Consider the following 13,837-nt stretch of genomic DNA (forward strand, 5'->3'; position numbering starts at 1 on the left):
CAATATAGGCCATATATTGCCCCCATAAAAGCTGATATTGACCCAAGATAGAACCAAGCCCGAGGGTCCCTGTCCGGGGCCCTTGAGTGTCTCAGTTTTTATAAATTGTCTAAAAAAAACTGAGACTAAACAAAATTGCCTTATATATTTTTTAAAATAAATATATTATATTATATAAAGTGTGTATTTTGCTTTTGTTTCTACAAATAGTGATTGATTGTCTTGCAAACAACAATAATTTGAATAGTTTATCACCAGGGAAACTTATAAAGGCAACTGAAATCTATTTTTCGACGTTCCAATGAAATTTTTATGTGAATTCAGTTTTTTCGGGTCTACTAAAAACAAATTTAAATACATTTAATTCAAACTGTATTTAAATTTGTTCAAATTATTGCATATGTTAAAAATGCCTTATTTTGTGTATGTGAAGTTTTTTAGTTCGATTTTAAGCAGTATGACATGTTATAAGGGTCAAAAACATTTCTTTGATCATGGGCCCTGAATGCTATTAAGACGGCCCTGCCCAACTGTTGCAGCGATAAAATTGTTGCTAGGGACCTGGTGTTCATCAGTCAAATAAATGTTTAAATTTTTAAAGAAAAAGTAAGGATGATCAAACTTCCTGTATGGCCAGACCTCCCAGCATGTTTCAGGAACTTTGTCAAAGAATAGATCATGACTTTCCCTGCCTGAGTGACATTTTATTATTTGATCTCTTATCAACTCTCCATTCATTGCAGGTAGATAAGAAACTCTAGCAACCCTAGAACGAAACTACATGCATGAATTACACTTTGAATGATTGAAATGTTACAATAAAGGAAAGAAAAGGATTCTCTTCTTATTCAATGTCATAAATCAGTATTTCCCAAAGTGTGGTACGCGTACCCCCAGGGGTACGGGAATAGTTTAGCGGGGGTACGCGTTCTTATGCAAAAAATCTTGGAACAAACGCAAATTTCAAAAATTTTTATTTGAAAACCAAGCTTGCCATGAAAATTTACGATTATGTATTTTTCTAATAGCTATTTCTTGCAGACTTAACAGTTAATAATTAGTGGTGTCAACAACCAGTTGTGATTTTTAACTTTTGTGCAATTTTTTATGGTAAAAAATACATTCATTTTTTTTATTAGTGGTACACAGCGTTACTAAAAATTTAGAAAGGGTACACAAAAGTCATAAATTTGGGAAACACTGTAACAAATCATAGGACAGAGTCCTTCTATTTTGAACTTTCAGTTAGACATTTATCATAAAACAAAATAAATAATTGTTTAAGCTCTATCAAAATATGCTCTATAAATTTATTTGATCCATTATCTAAAGGATTCCAATTAATCAGCAAAATAATTTGTATTAATGGACAGCATTGACAAAATGCACATAACATATTCGATTACAAAAATTAATAGCCACTTTTTCTTTACAAGATGCAGGCTCACTTATGATTTTTTTTTTTTTTAAGTATGTTGTTTTATAGGTCATTTGGGTTTTGTTAATTTTATTTTTGAATCAGATTTTTAGTTTTTAATTTCTTAAAGAATCATTTTATATTTTTGAAATCAATAATAATAGTAATAAATAAATAAATATATGAATAAATAAATTAATTAATAAATAAAGTAAATGAAAAGTTTTAATGTTTCCTATTAGTTGATATATTTGTTAGCATTATAAAAAAATTATATACCTTGCAAATTATTCACAAAATGTAAACAAATTAATTCATTTCAAAATTTTAAACGAGAGGGAATGATGTTTCAATTTAATTTCTTGACGATAAATTATTGATGTTTTAATTGATAATATTTTTGATGAATTAAAATAATGATGATTTGAGTCTCACCCCTGAAAAAGTATGGGGTAGTTGGCCTTGCCATCCGCCTTGGGCATTACCACCCCCTCCCCAGTATTTTAATTTGAAGGTCAAGAATCCAAATTCGTCAAAAAAATTTATATGTATTAGGAGAAAGTCTAATTTCATAACTTAAGACGCCTGCTTTAAAAGCATTGATCTTGAATTCTAGTATGCGAAAATCCAATTGTTAGATCTAAATTTATTCACGGTGTTAGCTTTATTAACAGCTTTTGCATTTTATATATTTATTTTATTATGCTGTTTTTATTTCACATTTTTATATTTCATTTTATTAGTAATTTTCATTATGAACTAATTAACTACAATTTTTTAACATTTAAATACCGTAAACCGGGGCGATTCTACCCATCCAGGGGCGAGTCTACCCATTTTAGTTTTATTTAATTTTCACTATTTTAAATTGCAAATAAAAAAATTTTTACCGACGGAGGACTTAGTTCAGACTCTAAGGAAGATGGCGATGTAGTAGTTTGATCCGTTTTTATTTATTTGGTGTCTTTTTAACCGACCTGTTCAAACGTCTTTTGAGAGATTTGTATTGAAAATCAGCAAACTTTTAGTTGGTGCTCCGTAAGTATATTATTATTATTACTATTTTCACTTTGGTTAAGTGATAAACTTATCTAAGACTAAGATTACATTAATTTTATATGAAAAAAAAACAAAAAGAATGTAAGTTTTGGTGTTGTAAACAAAAAGCCAGAATTCGCGGGGCGAGTCTACCCATTCGTATTTAGTTTTAATAAAGCATAATAATATAATTTAGAACTTTGTTTGTATTAAAATTAAGTCATTTTAAATGAATTTGAGTATATTATTTCAATCCTGCATTCATAAATTTATCATTAATAAGAAAATGTATAGGTTAAATATAAATGTAAATATAAAATATGTTTATTTTACCTATTTTTTCAATTTTTATATTACAAAATTTACTTTTTTTATTTAATGCAAGTTAAATAAATTATTATTTATAAATTATTTTTACCTCCCAAAAGAATGGGAAAAGGATTTTTCATGATTCCCAATGTTTGAATTTCGATTTTTTTAACAATCTTTAATTATTATTATTTATTAATTATTTAATTGTAAATTTATATTAATTTTAATTTATTTTTATCAACAATAATCAGAAATGTTATTGATTATAATGTTAATGATTATAAAAACAAAACTGTGATCAAAATGTGATAATCGATCAAATACTCAATTTGTGTTATTTTATGAATAAAAAAATGGAATATATAATAAAGTTATGAATTTTACTTCATAAATATCCTATATAGTAACTAAAATAACAATTTAATAGTAAAATTTTATTATTTACAATGTTAATAATAATAAGAAGAAGTAATTTAGTAGAATGGGTAGACTCGCCCCATACGAGAGATTTGTCAGCAGTTCTATAAAAATATACAGTAACAGCGTAACTGTTAATATTTTCTAAAAATCGATTTCACAGCTTTAAAGAGGGATAAATAGCGATTCCGAAACACCTATTAAAAGCCTTTTTTCTTTAATATTTACAAAAGTTTGACCACTTGAAAGTTGACAAACTGAAAAAATGGGTAGACTCGCCCCGGTTTACGGTAATGTAAGAACTTTCGTTATTAATGAACAGTTTATAAACTAAACTTTGAATTACAAATTTTGGAATATAAAATTTGTTATGCATACTGATATAATTTTAGATTTAGTCAACTCTCAGTTTAAAGAAACGTTTGAAAAAAAATCTTGTTTTATTGCCGAGGATGGATAATTTGGGTCTTTTAAATTTATTACAACAGTAGTCGATTAGAGAATAGATGTCTTTCACCTGCATATTTGAAAAAGCCTCCATTTAGGGTTTTTATATTCAATGAATTCAGGTCCTAACCTTTAAGGGGTCCCTAAATTACAGTTAATTATTTTTAATTAAATAAAAAAAATTTAACAAATAAAATTTAATGCAATTTTTTAATAAAATATTCAAACAAGTAATTTAAATTTTTTTATTTAAATTTATATTTTTTGCCACGTGTGCAAAAAGGACCCCAAAGTAAGGCTTATGCTCTGGGCCTCCAGTTCTGCAAATAGGGCTCTCCATCTATTGTAGTCTTAAATTCGTTCTTAGTCACACACGAATATAAATTTAACTGAGTATATTAAGAATATTTCTGTTTACTTTCATTTTAATATTATTTTAAAAATAAATTGCAAAAAGAAAAGAAAAAAAATTTAGTTGAACCAAACCGAACTGACTTGATTAACTTTTGATCTAATGCTCGGATCTTCATGTACTGGGAATCAATCTTAATGATTTGTGGGGTACACTTCATATATGCTAATTGAATAGCACATACGATAATTTAAGTTACGCAATCAGACACAAAGACAGTATTTTCTCTAAAGATCCAAACTTTATTAAATAAATTTTTTGTATTTTTGACTTTTAAAATATAGAGAACATATCTCAGGATTTTTTTAAACGAATTCACATTCATCATTTTCTTTGCTGTCAGCATTCAGACAGTAGTATGTATGCTGTACAAAAATGTGCAACAATGAATCAGCCTTCACCTACACGTAAATAGTTAGATTGATTGAGAGATATTGTAATTAGACAACACTTTGAAAAATGGTTGAAGCCAGTTTTTGAAATGATGGCATATGAATTCCGAATTGTCATGCTATTATCTGTTTACTTTTGTTGCTTTTGTGAAACTCAGAAGATATACGTACCACCTACATTTCTATGGAAACATCAACGCTGATAAGCAGAGTTATATGGTTGAAGATCTTTTCAGAGTTGTCCCTCCTAAATCGTGGTTAGGATCTTTTTCATTATACTTTTTTTTTTGTAAAGACACATTATTAAATTTGTTTTGACATTTTATATTCTTTAGATTTTTTTTCCTTCAATTTTTGATAACTTTTTATGCATAGAAAATGTTTATTTTTACCTTTTATGTCACCGTTGTGCACAACTGCAATAAACACAAAAAGCATATGTCGGAATATGAAAGGATGCTTTTTTTGCAAATAATTTGCTATTTTTATAACTGCTGTGAGTTTGAAACTGTTACTCATAACTAAGGCCCGGATTTTGATGACATTTGCATTTTTTTGCATTTTTGGACATTTTTTGTCTTTTAAAGCATTTTTTTAGATTTATAGGGCATTTTTCCTTAAATTTTGGGGCGTATTTTGCATTTTAATGCATTTTTTAAAGTTTTTTGCTAATTTTTTCCAATTTTTACTATTTTTTATCAATTTTCATTATTACACTGGCTTCCAAACAATGAAGAAAATCTATAGAATATTAACAGGTGAAGCACAATTTTTTCAAATTGAAGAAGAATTGTAAGTAAGTGAGACCGTCTTTTTCAGGTACGCACCTATAGCATCAGTAGACGTTGAAAGAAGCTTCTGCAGGAATGAAAATTTACTTTCAGACAAGAGACGCTCGTTTACATTTAAAATTATCAAAAAACATTTAATAATCCAATGTAATTCTGATATTTAGTAATATTATGAGATGGAAGTTGTTATATCCATTAAAGTTTCTATACAAAATAAAAATATTTTGGTGTCAATATATTTAGGACATAAAACATATTTTTCAAACTTTAATGAACTTAGAACAAGTATTGCATTGCTTTATATTTTTTAAATGACTCATAATAATTTTAAAAACCAAAATATTTCTTTGATTCAATATTTTTACTTTATTTAAGGCATTTTTTGCGCAATTTTTGCATTTTTAAGGGCATTTTTGGCCCTTTTTAAGGGCATTTTTCGCACTTTTTAAGGGCATTAGTTTAGATTTTTTAGGTCATCAAAATCCGAGCTCTACTCATAACTGTTATTAGGTAAAGTTTAGTCTATCTAAGGCCAGTGCTGTCCACGCTTAATTTGAAAATGGCGCAAAACATCAATTTGGAGAAAAACCATAGTTTTGTGTATTTAAAAACTTACTCCAATGCTGCATTACCTGGGCTCATAAAAATTTGTAAAAACTAAAAATAAGGCAGTAATTTTGATAATTTTCACCGAGGTAAGAAAATGTCGCTAAATCAGCGAGTTTAAAAAAGTTTAGTAACTTTCAAAATTTTTAAGTTTTTTTTTTGTCAGCCTTAAAGCCTAGATAATTCTTCACTGCAAGATTATATACATAGTTCAAAATCATAGCATTGCTTCAAGTGTTAGTCACTTAAACTATGGCTTTTTTTAAAATTTTTTTTAATTTTCTTTGGTGACAGAGCTTCGAAAACGCTGTTTAAGGGCGATTTCGACAATTATTTTTCATTCCGAAACATTACTCTTAATACATATTGTTCAATTTATTATTTTTTTTCTATAATGTTGAGGTAATTTTTAGAATTGAATTTTAATTTGTTGGTTTCAAAGTTGCGCACCTTTGTCTCAGGAAGATTACTAAAATTTAAATTTTTGAATTGAATTGAATGAATTGTATTGAAATTTTTGAATATTTGAATCTTTATGTCATTTTTTACAATGTCGCATAAATTAATTTTCTTCTTTACAAATTAGCATAAGTTTTGCATTGAATCTTGTTAAATTAAGTATCCTCTAATAACAGGTATCGACACCGAACATAGTTATGTAAGATTAAAAGAATTTGCTTATGGACAAATAACAAATGTTAAAAATATATTAACAAAATATATACCAAATATATTACAGTAGCAATATTTGGGCAATGTAAAAAAAAAAAAAAAAAATTGATAATACAATGCAATTCTGATGTTCCTGATGATTGAAATAAAAACTGATAAATTCCAGTTAATCTTTATCCATTTACATTTTATAATATTTATAGATTATATAGTTATTTTAACTATTATCTTATTTTTTTGCCAAATTTATAAATACAAATTACGATTTATAATTTGCTAATACAAAAGGCGTAATTATGTCTCTATACTTCATTCATTTTAAAACAAATATCAGTCAGATTGAAACATAATAATAGCGAGTTATTCTTCAATCAGCTGATAATCGCAGCTATAATTAATTAAACGGAAGCATTTTTTTCTTCGTTTGAACAGGATGCACTGTATTTTTCAGGAAATTAAGCGGTTTCTATGCACAGCTAAAATAAAACAAACATTCTTTATCATTAAATTCGCTTTTATAATTCTGCTATGCGTCTAAAATATATATAACAAACATCAGTAAAGAGTATTTAATGGTCAAACGAGTTATCTACACTATTTAGCTGCAAAAATGTTGAGGCATAAGTTACCTTAGAGAATCCATTAATTTTGTATAAGAAATTTTGTTGACTTAATTAGATATTTGAGGAAATTCTACATTTGTATTTTCAATGATTTAAGAGCATGTGTTGAAATTATCTGACATATTATCCTTGTTTTATTATTTTACTTATTTATTTTTACATTGTCTTATTTACTGTCTTGACATTATAAGATACAAAAAAGTAACCACAAACTAGGTTTTCGATTGAAATTTTTAAAAAAAAAGCCTGAAATGGAATTTAAAAACAGTAAGAGTTTAGAAGAGACTTTCATCTTGCAAAGGAATGATAATGATGGAAGATGATATGCGTCGTTATTTTTAAAAGTAAAATAAATTTTAAAAAATGGGAGAAAAAAAAGAATGAATTGATAGCAATTTTAGCAAGATATAGCTACTTTTTTCTTAATATTTATAAGCAAACATTAAAAGGAATATCATTTGTGGTTAAAATAATCAAATGAATTTAAGCAAAAATATGTTATAGCAAAAACACATTTTTTTGAAAGTGCAATAATTTCTAATGACCAAAGATTAACTTTTTGACGCAAATGGGATACAGTTATCCTTTTATGTATATTTTTTTCTGCGGCTTTAATTAAAAGAAAAAATATATTTGGATTTTCTAATTTTATAAAACACTCTAATAATTGCGAAAAAACTATGTTAGATTATCGGAATCATATTTGTACTTAAATATAAAATCCAAAAAAAGTAGCTCGAAAAAAAAATTTTTTTTTCATTCATATATTCAAAATCTTTTTTAATTTATTTTGTAAATTAGAGAACATTCAGAGATGAATAACTCTTTCTCTTCCATCTACATAACTGTAAGTAAGTGCAAATTGGAAACATTTTTGTTTCGAAGCGAGCCGTGTTTGATCTTTGGAAGATTTTACCTTTAACGAAGAAAAAGAGATCGGTGTTTCAGGCTGTATTTCCTAACCATAAATTATTAAAATCTTATATTTCTTACTGATTCTGAAAATAAATTAATACAAAATAAAAAAAAAAGTATGAAAAATATATTTTATATAAATTCCGTCAAAGGGTTAAACAACTTTTTATTTATTTTCCAAAATAATCTTTATTTTCCAATATAGGTCCTTTATGAACATGCTCCGAGGTAAGGCTCCTATACTATCAGAGCTGACCTATCAAGAAACATTGGAGCAAACAAGTTCGCAAGTTAACGTTATTTTAGTATTCGTTATGTTATTACAGAGATGCCAACTGCTGCGGACACGCCAAAATAATTAAAAAAAACTGTAAATAACTACAAAGTAAATTTTGCAAATAGTTGACAATATTTGCTTGCTTTTAAAAATGTGAAACATGTAATAAGTACTGTAAAGTGGTGAATTATATAAGCCTACGCAATGTTTAGAAATAGTGGTGGATTAAAATCTACTAAATCGAACTTATGAAACCAAGAATTACAATTAATAAACTACCACTTGAAAATATTTATTCGCTGTGCTCATGTTAGCTCTTTGCTCCAACAATGAATGATAAGTCGGCCTGTCTAATTCAGGGGCTCTACTCCGAGGGACTAATATTGGGATGTCTTGATTTTTTAATAATGGTCCTAAGCAGCGTCAATATCGGCCTATATAGGACTTATATTGGTTGAATAATGATTACAAAATATTGGGTAAATCGGACAATTCTATATAGGGTCCATATTGGAAAAATATCTGCCCTTTGAACCGTATGGTGCTAAGATTCGTGAATACTGGTGCAATGCAGGTCCAAGTTATTTTGCTACTAGGGTATCTGAGAATTGCACCAATGAGAACATACATACACTTCGCGAATTAGCCATTTTTCACGCCAATTCTATGCCAATCATTGGCATCACGCATAATATTCAAAAATGCAACAGAATTGTTATCAAAGCTAATATTCAAAATATGTAAAGATTATACAAAAGATTATACTTGGCAAGATTAATATGTTGTCACCGTATGAAACGTTAAGACCTAAAACAAGAGTGAAAGTATAGCAGAATGATTTTACTGCCATGAATACTAATATTATTAATAAAATAAATTATTCGTATTTTTACATGTCTGCATTTAATTGTTACTTTTTACTTTAAAAAATTCATTTCAGTGACGCCAATGCGTACAAAAATATGGAATTAATTTTTTGTTCGATTATTTCTCATGAAATATTATTAAAGGTGAAATAAGTCCATTCGGAGCTAATTTTTAAAAATTTTTTTTTTATTTTTTAATGATTTTAAGCATCACAGTTGCATATTAAAATTTAATCATATTATACTATTAAGAACATCACCCAGAACGAATAAATTTTGCCCAAATTTTTAAATTCATTCAATCACTAAACCTCTAATTAATCTCGATCTTTGAAAAGATGAACTTGTTCCGCTTTCAAACATAACGTATAATATTGTGTTTTATAGCATTTAAAATTTTTAAGAATTAATTTCCATGCGAAATTTTAGAATTTTTCGCGTGATATTTAACGTTTAACTGCCTGCATCGATTATGGGCTCCCGGAATGGCAGATCGCCGTGACCTCCCAAAAATATTTCACTATTTGGGAAATTTTGCCCGGCCAATCGGCACTTTTAGGACACACACACACACTTTTTCTTCTCAGAGTGGTGTTTTTTACATAATCCAGAATGAATCTTATTTTTTTACTTCGTTCAGACACAACGATGCTAAATGCTCATCTTTCAATTTCAAAAAAAAAAAAAAAAAAAGCAATTATTGCGGGACACAAAACCTAGAATATCCTGCTTCTTATTCGGTATACAACGATATCACCATATTATTTGTTATTCGGTTTATGAGATAGTAATAAAAATACCTAAGTCTTCATATTATCTGCGAATAAATTCATTAATTTATTTTTTTTTTAGATTCATTTATAAAATGGTTCATTAATAGTTCTATGAATTTATTAGAATATAACTAAGCATAAAATCATTAAAGCAATATTGTAGGGAAAATTAACATAATGTGAAAATAGTAGCAACAAGTTTTTCACTAAAGCAAATGAATTACATCGTTTATAAATACTTTATTCTCCAAAGATTACGGCTTTTTAGGCAATAAAATTTTTTTCAAATTTGGCAAATAAATGTATTTTAAAAAATTTCAATTCAATATGCATTTGCTGAATTGAATATCTCATTGTTCATTTTTCGAATGGTAAATAAATTAAACTGTTGTAAGTTCTGTTTATTTTTTATACAAAATTATTCCACTTCGGTTAGGTTATAGCAAATCCTTAGCAGTTACTAAATTTAATTAAAAGATTAGTCATATGCTTGTTAGTTGAAACTATATTAAAAAAATCATACTAATTTTAAGCTGCCACCACATTTTTTTATCAAGTTTTTTTTCTAGTGGTAGAGAAATAAAAATTGCATCGATAACTGTAAGCTTTTATTTCGTCAAAACCACGATGTATAATAGTATTTAGTAGTACAGTTTTTTGTGTGTTGAAATTAATTAGGTATTTATGATCATTTAAATCGGAAATCGTTATGAAGAAATCTTCACAAGAAGGCATTGGCCCACTCTGGGCTGTCTGACCAACTATGACGATGATGATCAAGAATATTTTAAATCAAGTTTATTAAATGAAGTTTAATAAGAATTATGGCTTTTTTTATGATTCGGTCCAAATAGGAATTTCATTCTGCAAAATCTCAACTACTCCCCTAACAAAAATCGAAGTTCGCGGCGCTGCCTGGTAGCGATATAACTAAATTACAGTAATATTATAAAGATTTTTAAGCATTTAAAAATTATAAAAATAAAAACCATTAATGATAATATTACATAAGGAGAATGAATCACAGTCATACTACTTAAATAACAGTTATAATATATAGTGAACATTTCGTTCACTATATGCGGGAGTTCACTATAAACCATGTTCACTATAACGGGGTTTGACTGTACAAGTAAGCGTTTCCCAAATGGAGTTCCTCAGGATCTTCACAGAGATTCCGAGAATTAACCATTTATGATTTCCGAGGCCTGGAATTAAATTTATATCTGATTAATAATGCAGCTCTTATTTAACATTTATGAGAAGAAGAAAAAAAAAACATTAGTATTTTGTATCGAATAAAAATAAGCAAATTCAACAGTGGAGTATGTTTCTTTTATAGTCAGTCACAAATTTTTTCCCGTCCTCTTTCGTTCTTATTTTAAAGGAAACCGTACTTCAGCTTATTTATTTTTCAGCTTATGCATGCAGTAAAATCAACTTAAGAACGAAATCAGATGTCGCCCTAGACCTGTTAATTCAACTGTCTGACATACAACCTAATTTTTAAGACTATTTTTTATAAATTGATATGTTGATAATTTTTTTTATTCCTCATTCATACACTTAAGATTTTGATGATAATTAATAAAATTTAGATCATTAATTATTTTCAAAACAATTAATAGTCTTTCGTAATTGCTTATGAAATATATATATAAAATCTCAGATTTCCGTTCCGCCAAAATAAACTTTTAATCATTTAAAGTTCCGCAGCCAAAAAAAAAAGTGCCAACCGCTAATATATGCAACATAAGAATCCATAGGTAGAATATGTAATTTCTCTGGTTGGATAAGTATTGAAATTTAAATTCGTATAACCTGTTTAAAAAAAATCTAGAACTTAAAAAAAAATTATTACACAGAACATCAGGTGTACATCCGGTTTTAACAATAACCGTTTCCAAATGCCACGGCTCTACCGGAAGTAGATCTACTATCCTGCTTACACTTTCCCATCTGCTTATAAATGTCTGGGCTGATATTGTACCACCTGTACTACTCACCTCTCTCTCTTTCATATTTTCTATCGGTCACCTGGCACAAGAATTTATGAACTGTGCGTCTTTCGAGAAAATGTTAACTTCAGTATATTAATCTGATATATGTCTTATCAAAGTACACTACTCTACAATAATGGAATCATTTTTGTTATATTTCTCAAGAAATAATCAGAGGTTTATTTTGTAACTTTAGAGTTGTTTAGTTCATACGATTTTTCATACTTTGCTATAATCAGTTGTTCTTGCTGTTTGGTTATAAGTTATAAGGTAGTGTAGTTTGCAAAACTGGAAAATAAAATTTGTGGAAAATCCCTGTTAATTTTGAGCTTTATTTTAAAAAATATAAAACTACGCAGAACTTTTCTCGAAACTTTTTAAGTTTTTAAGATATTTAAATAATATTTTTTTTATTAGTTGCCAAATATGATTTACCACAAAATTATAAAAAAAAATTATTTAAATATTTTTTCACTCACGTGTAGTACCAAAAAAAAAAAAAACTACTTTAAATATCCATATCTTGCGTAGTTTTAAGCGAACTTTTTTCAAATTTTAAATCCACAAGTCCACAATATTATAAAAAATTAATTTAGGCTTTCAAAATGTTATGCTGTTAATGCAAGTAAAAAAACCAAAGTAATCAATACAAGTTTCAAGCTTATTGTTTAATTTTCTGAATAATATACTAGTTTTCATTCAGAATTCATTGCCAGCCCCTCAAACATCAGAAAGCTTTAAAGTTTAAACCTTACAGCAAAGTATGAAAAATCCCACGAACTCTCCAAGTAACAAAGTAACCCTCTAAGTATTTTTTGAGAAATTTAAAAAAGTGAAAGTTTCTCTTCCATTATTATAGGGTAGTATATTTCTTAAATATCGAACTGAAGGACATTTGATGGATGTTTATTGCTCTTTCTGAATATTACTTTTAATAAATTCGCATATATTTTTATTTATTCATTAATTTAAAAAAAGAAAACAATTGTTGCATTTTATTTTAATTGTCTACTTCTCAAAGCAAAATTTTTTCCAAAAAATGAAAAAATTTTCGAATTAAAGAAAAAATTTTTTTTTTTTTAATGTAGTGCTTTATATTTTTAAAAATCGGTTTTGCAAACTCATCTTTAAAAATGTCCTGTTTAAAAATCTGTTAAATTGTCACTTTAACAGATTTAAGATATTCGTGTTAAATAAATTCACATTAAAATAAGTTAATGTCATTTAGTTTTAACTACTTATGGCTTTAATCAAAATATTTACGAAGAGTTGTAAGACTCAGTCATTTCCAGGTAATTTTGTTAAAATATGGATTTTGTAAAAGGTTATAAATCTTTGTTTTTCACTAAAATGCTGATATTTTTCACGAAAAGCCAATAAATTTTGCTATGTAGAGGAATTTTGTTCACAAAAAATATTTATAAAGAAAGATTGCTCATCATATTGCTCATAAAAATTATTTTTATATGCTTCTAATTGCAATATTCATTTTAAGTAAGTCATGTTTTTTATGAATAATCCTTTATGCAATTCAATTATAAAGACAAATATTAAGACTAATTCATTTTTGGTGATAACATTCGAGTAATCAAGTATTATCTTTTCGTTGCGAGGAGTGGCAAACTATAAAAATTGAAAACTTTCCAACCAAAGGGCAACGAATGAACTATCCCTGAGGATATAGTAGTATGTATATATATATATATATATATATATATATATATATATATATATATATATATATATATATATATATATATATATATATATATATATATATATATATATATATATATATATATATATATATATATATATATATATATATATATATATATATATATATATATATATATATATATATATATATATATATATA

Source organism: Parasteatoda tepidariorum, chromosome 5, assembly GCF_982258835.1.
Source record: "Parasteatoda tepidariorum strain Cologne lab strain chromosome 5, Ptep-v5.0, whole genome shotgun sequence".
NCBI classification, from domain to species: Eukaryota; Metazoa; Arthropoda; class Arachnida; order Araneae; family Theridiidae; genus Parasteatoda; species Parasteatoda tepidariorum.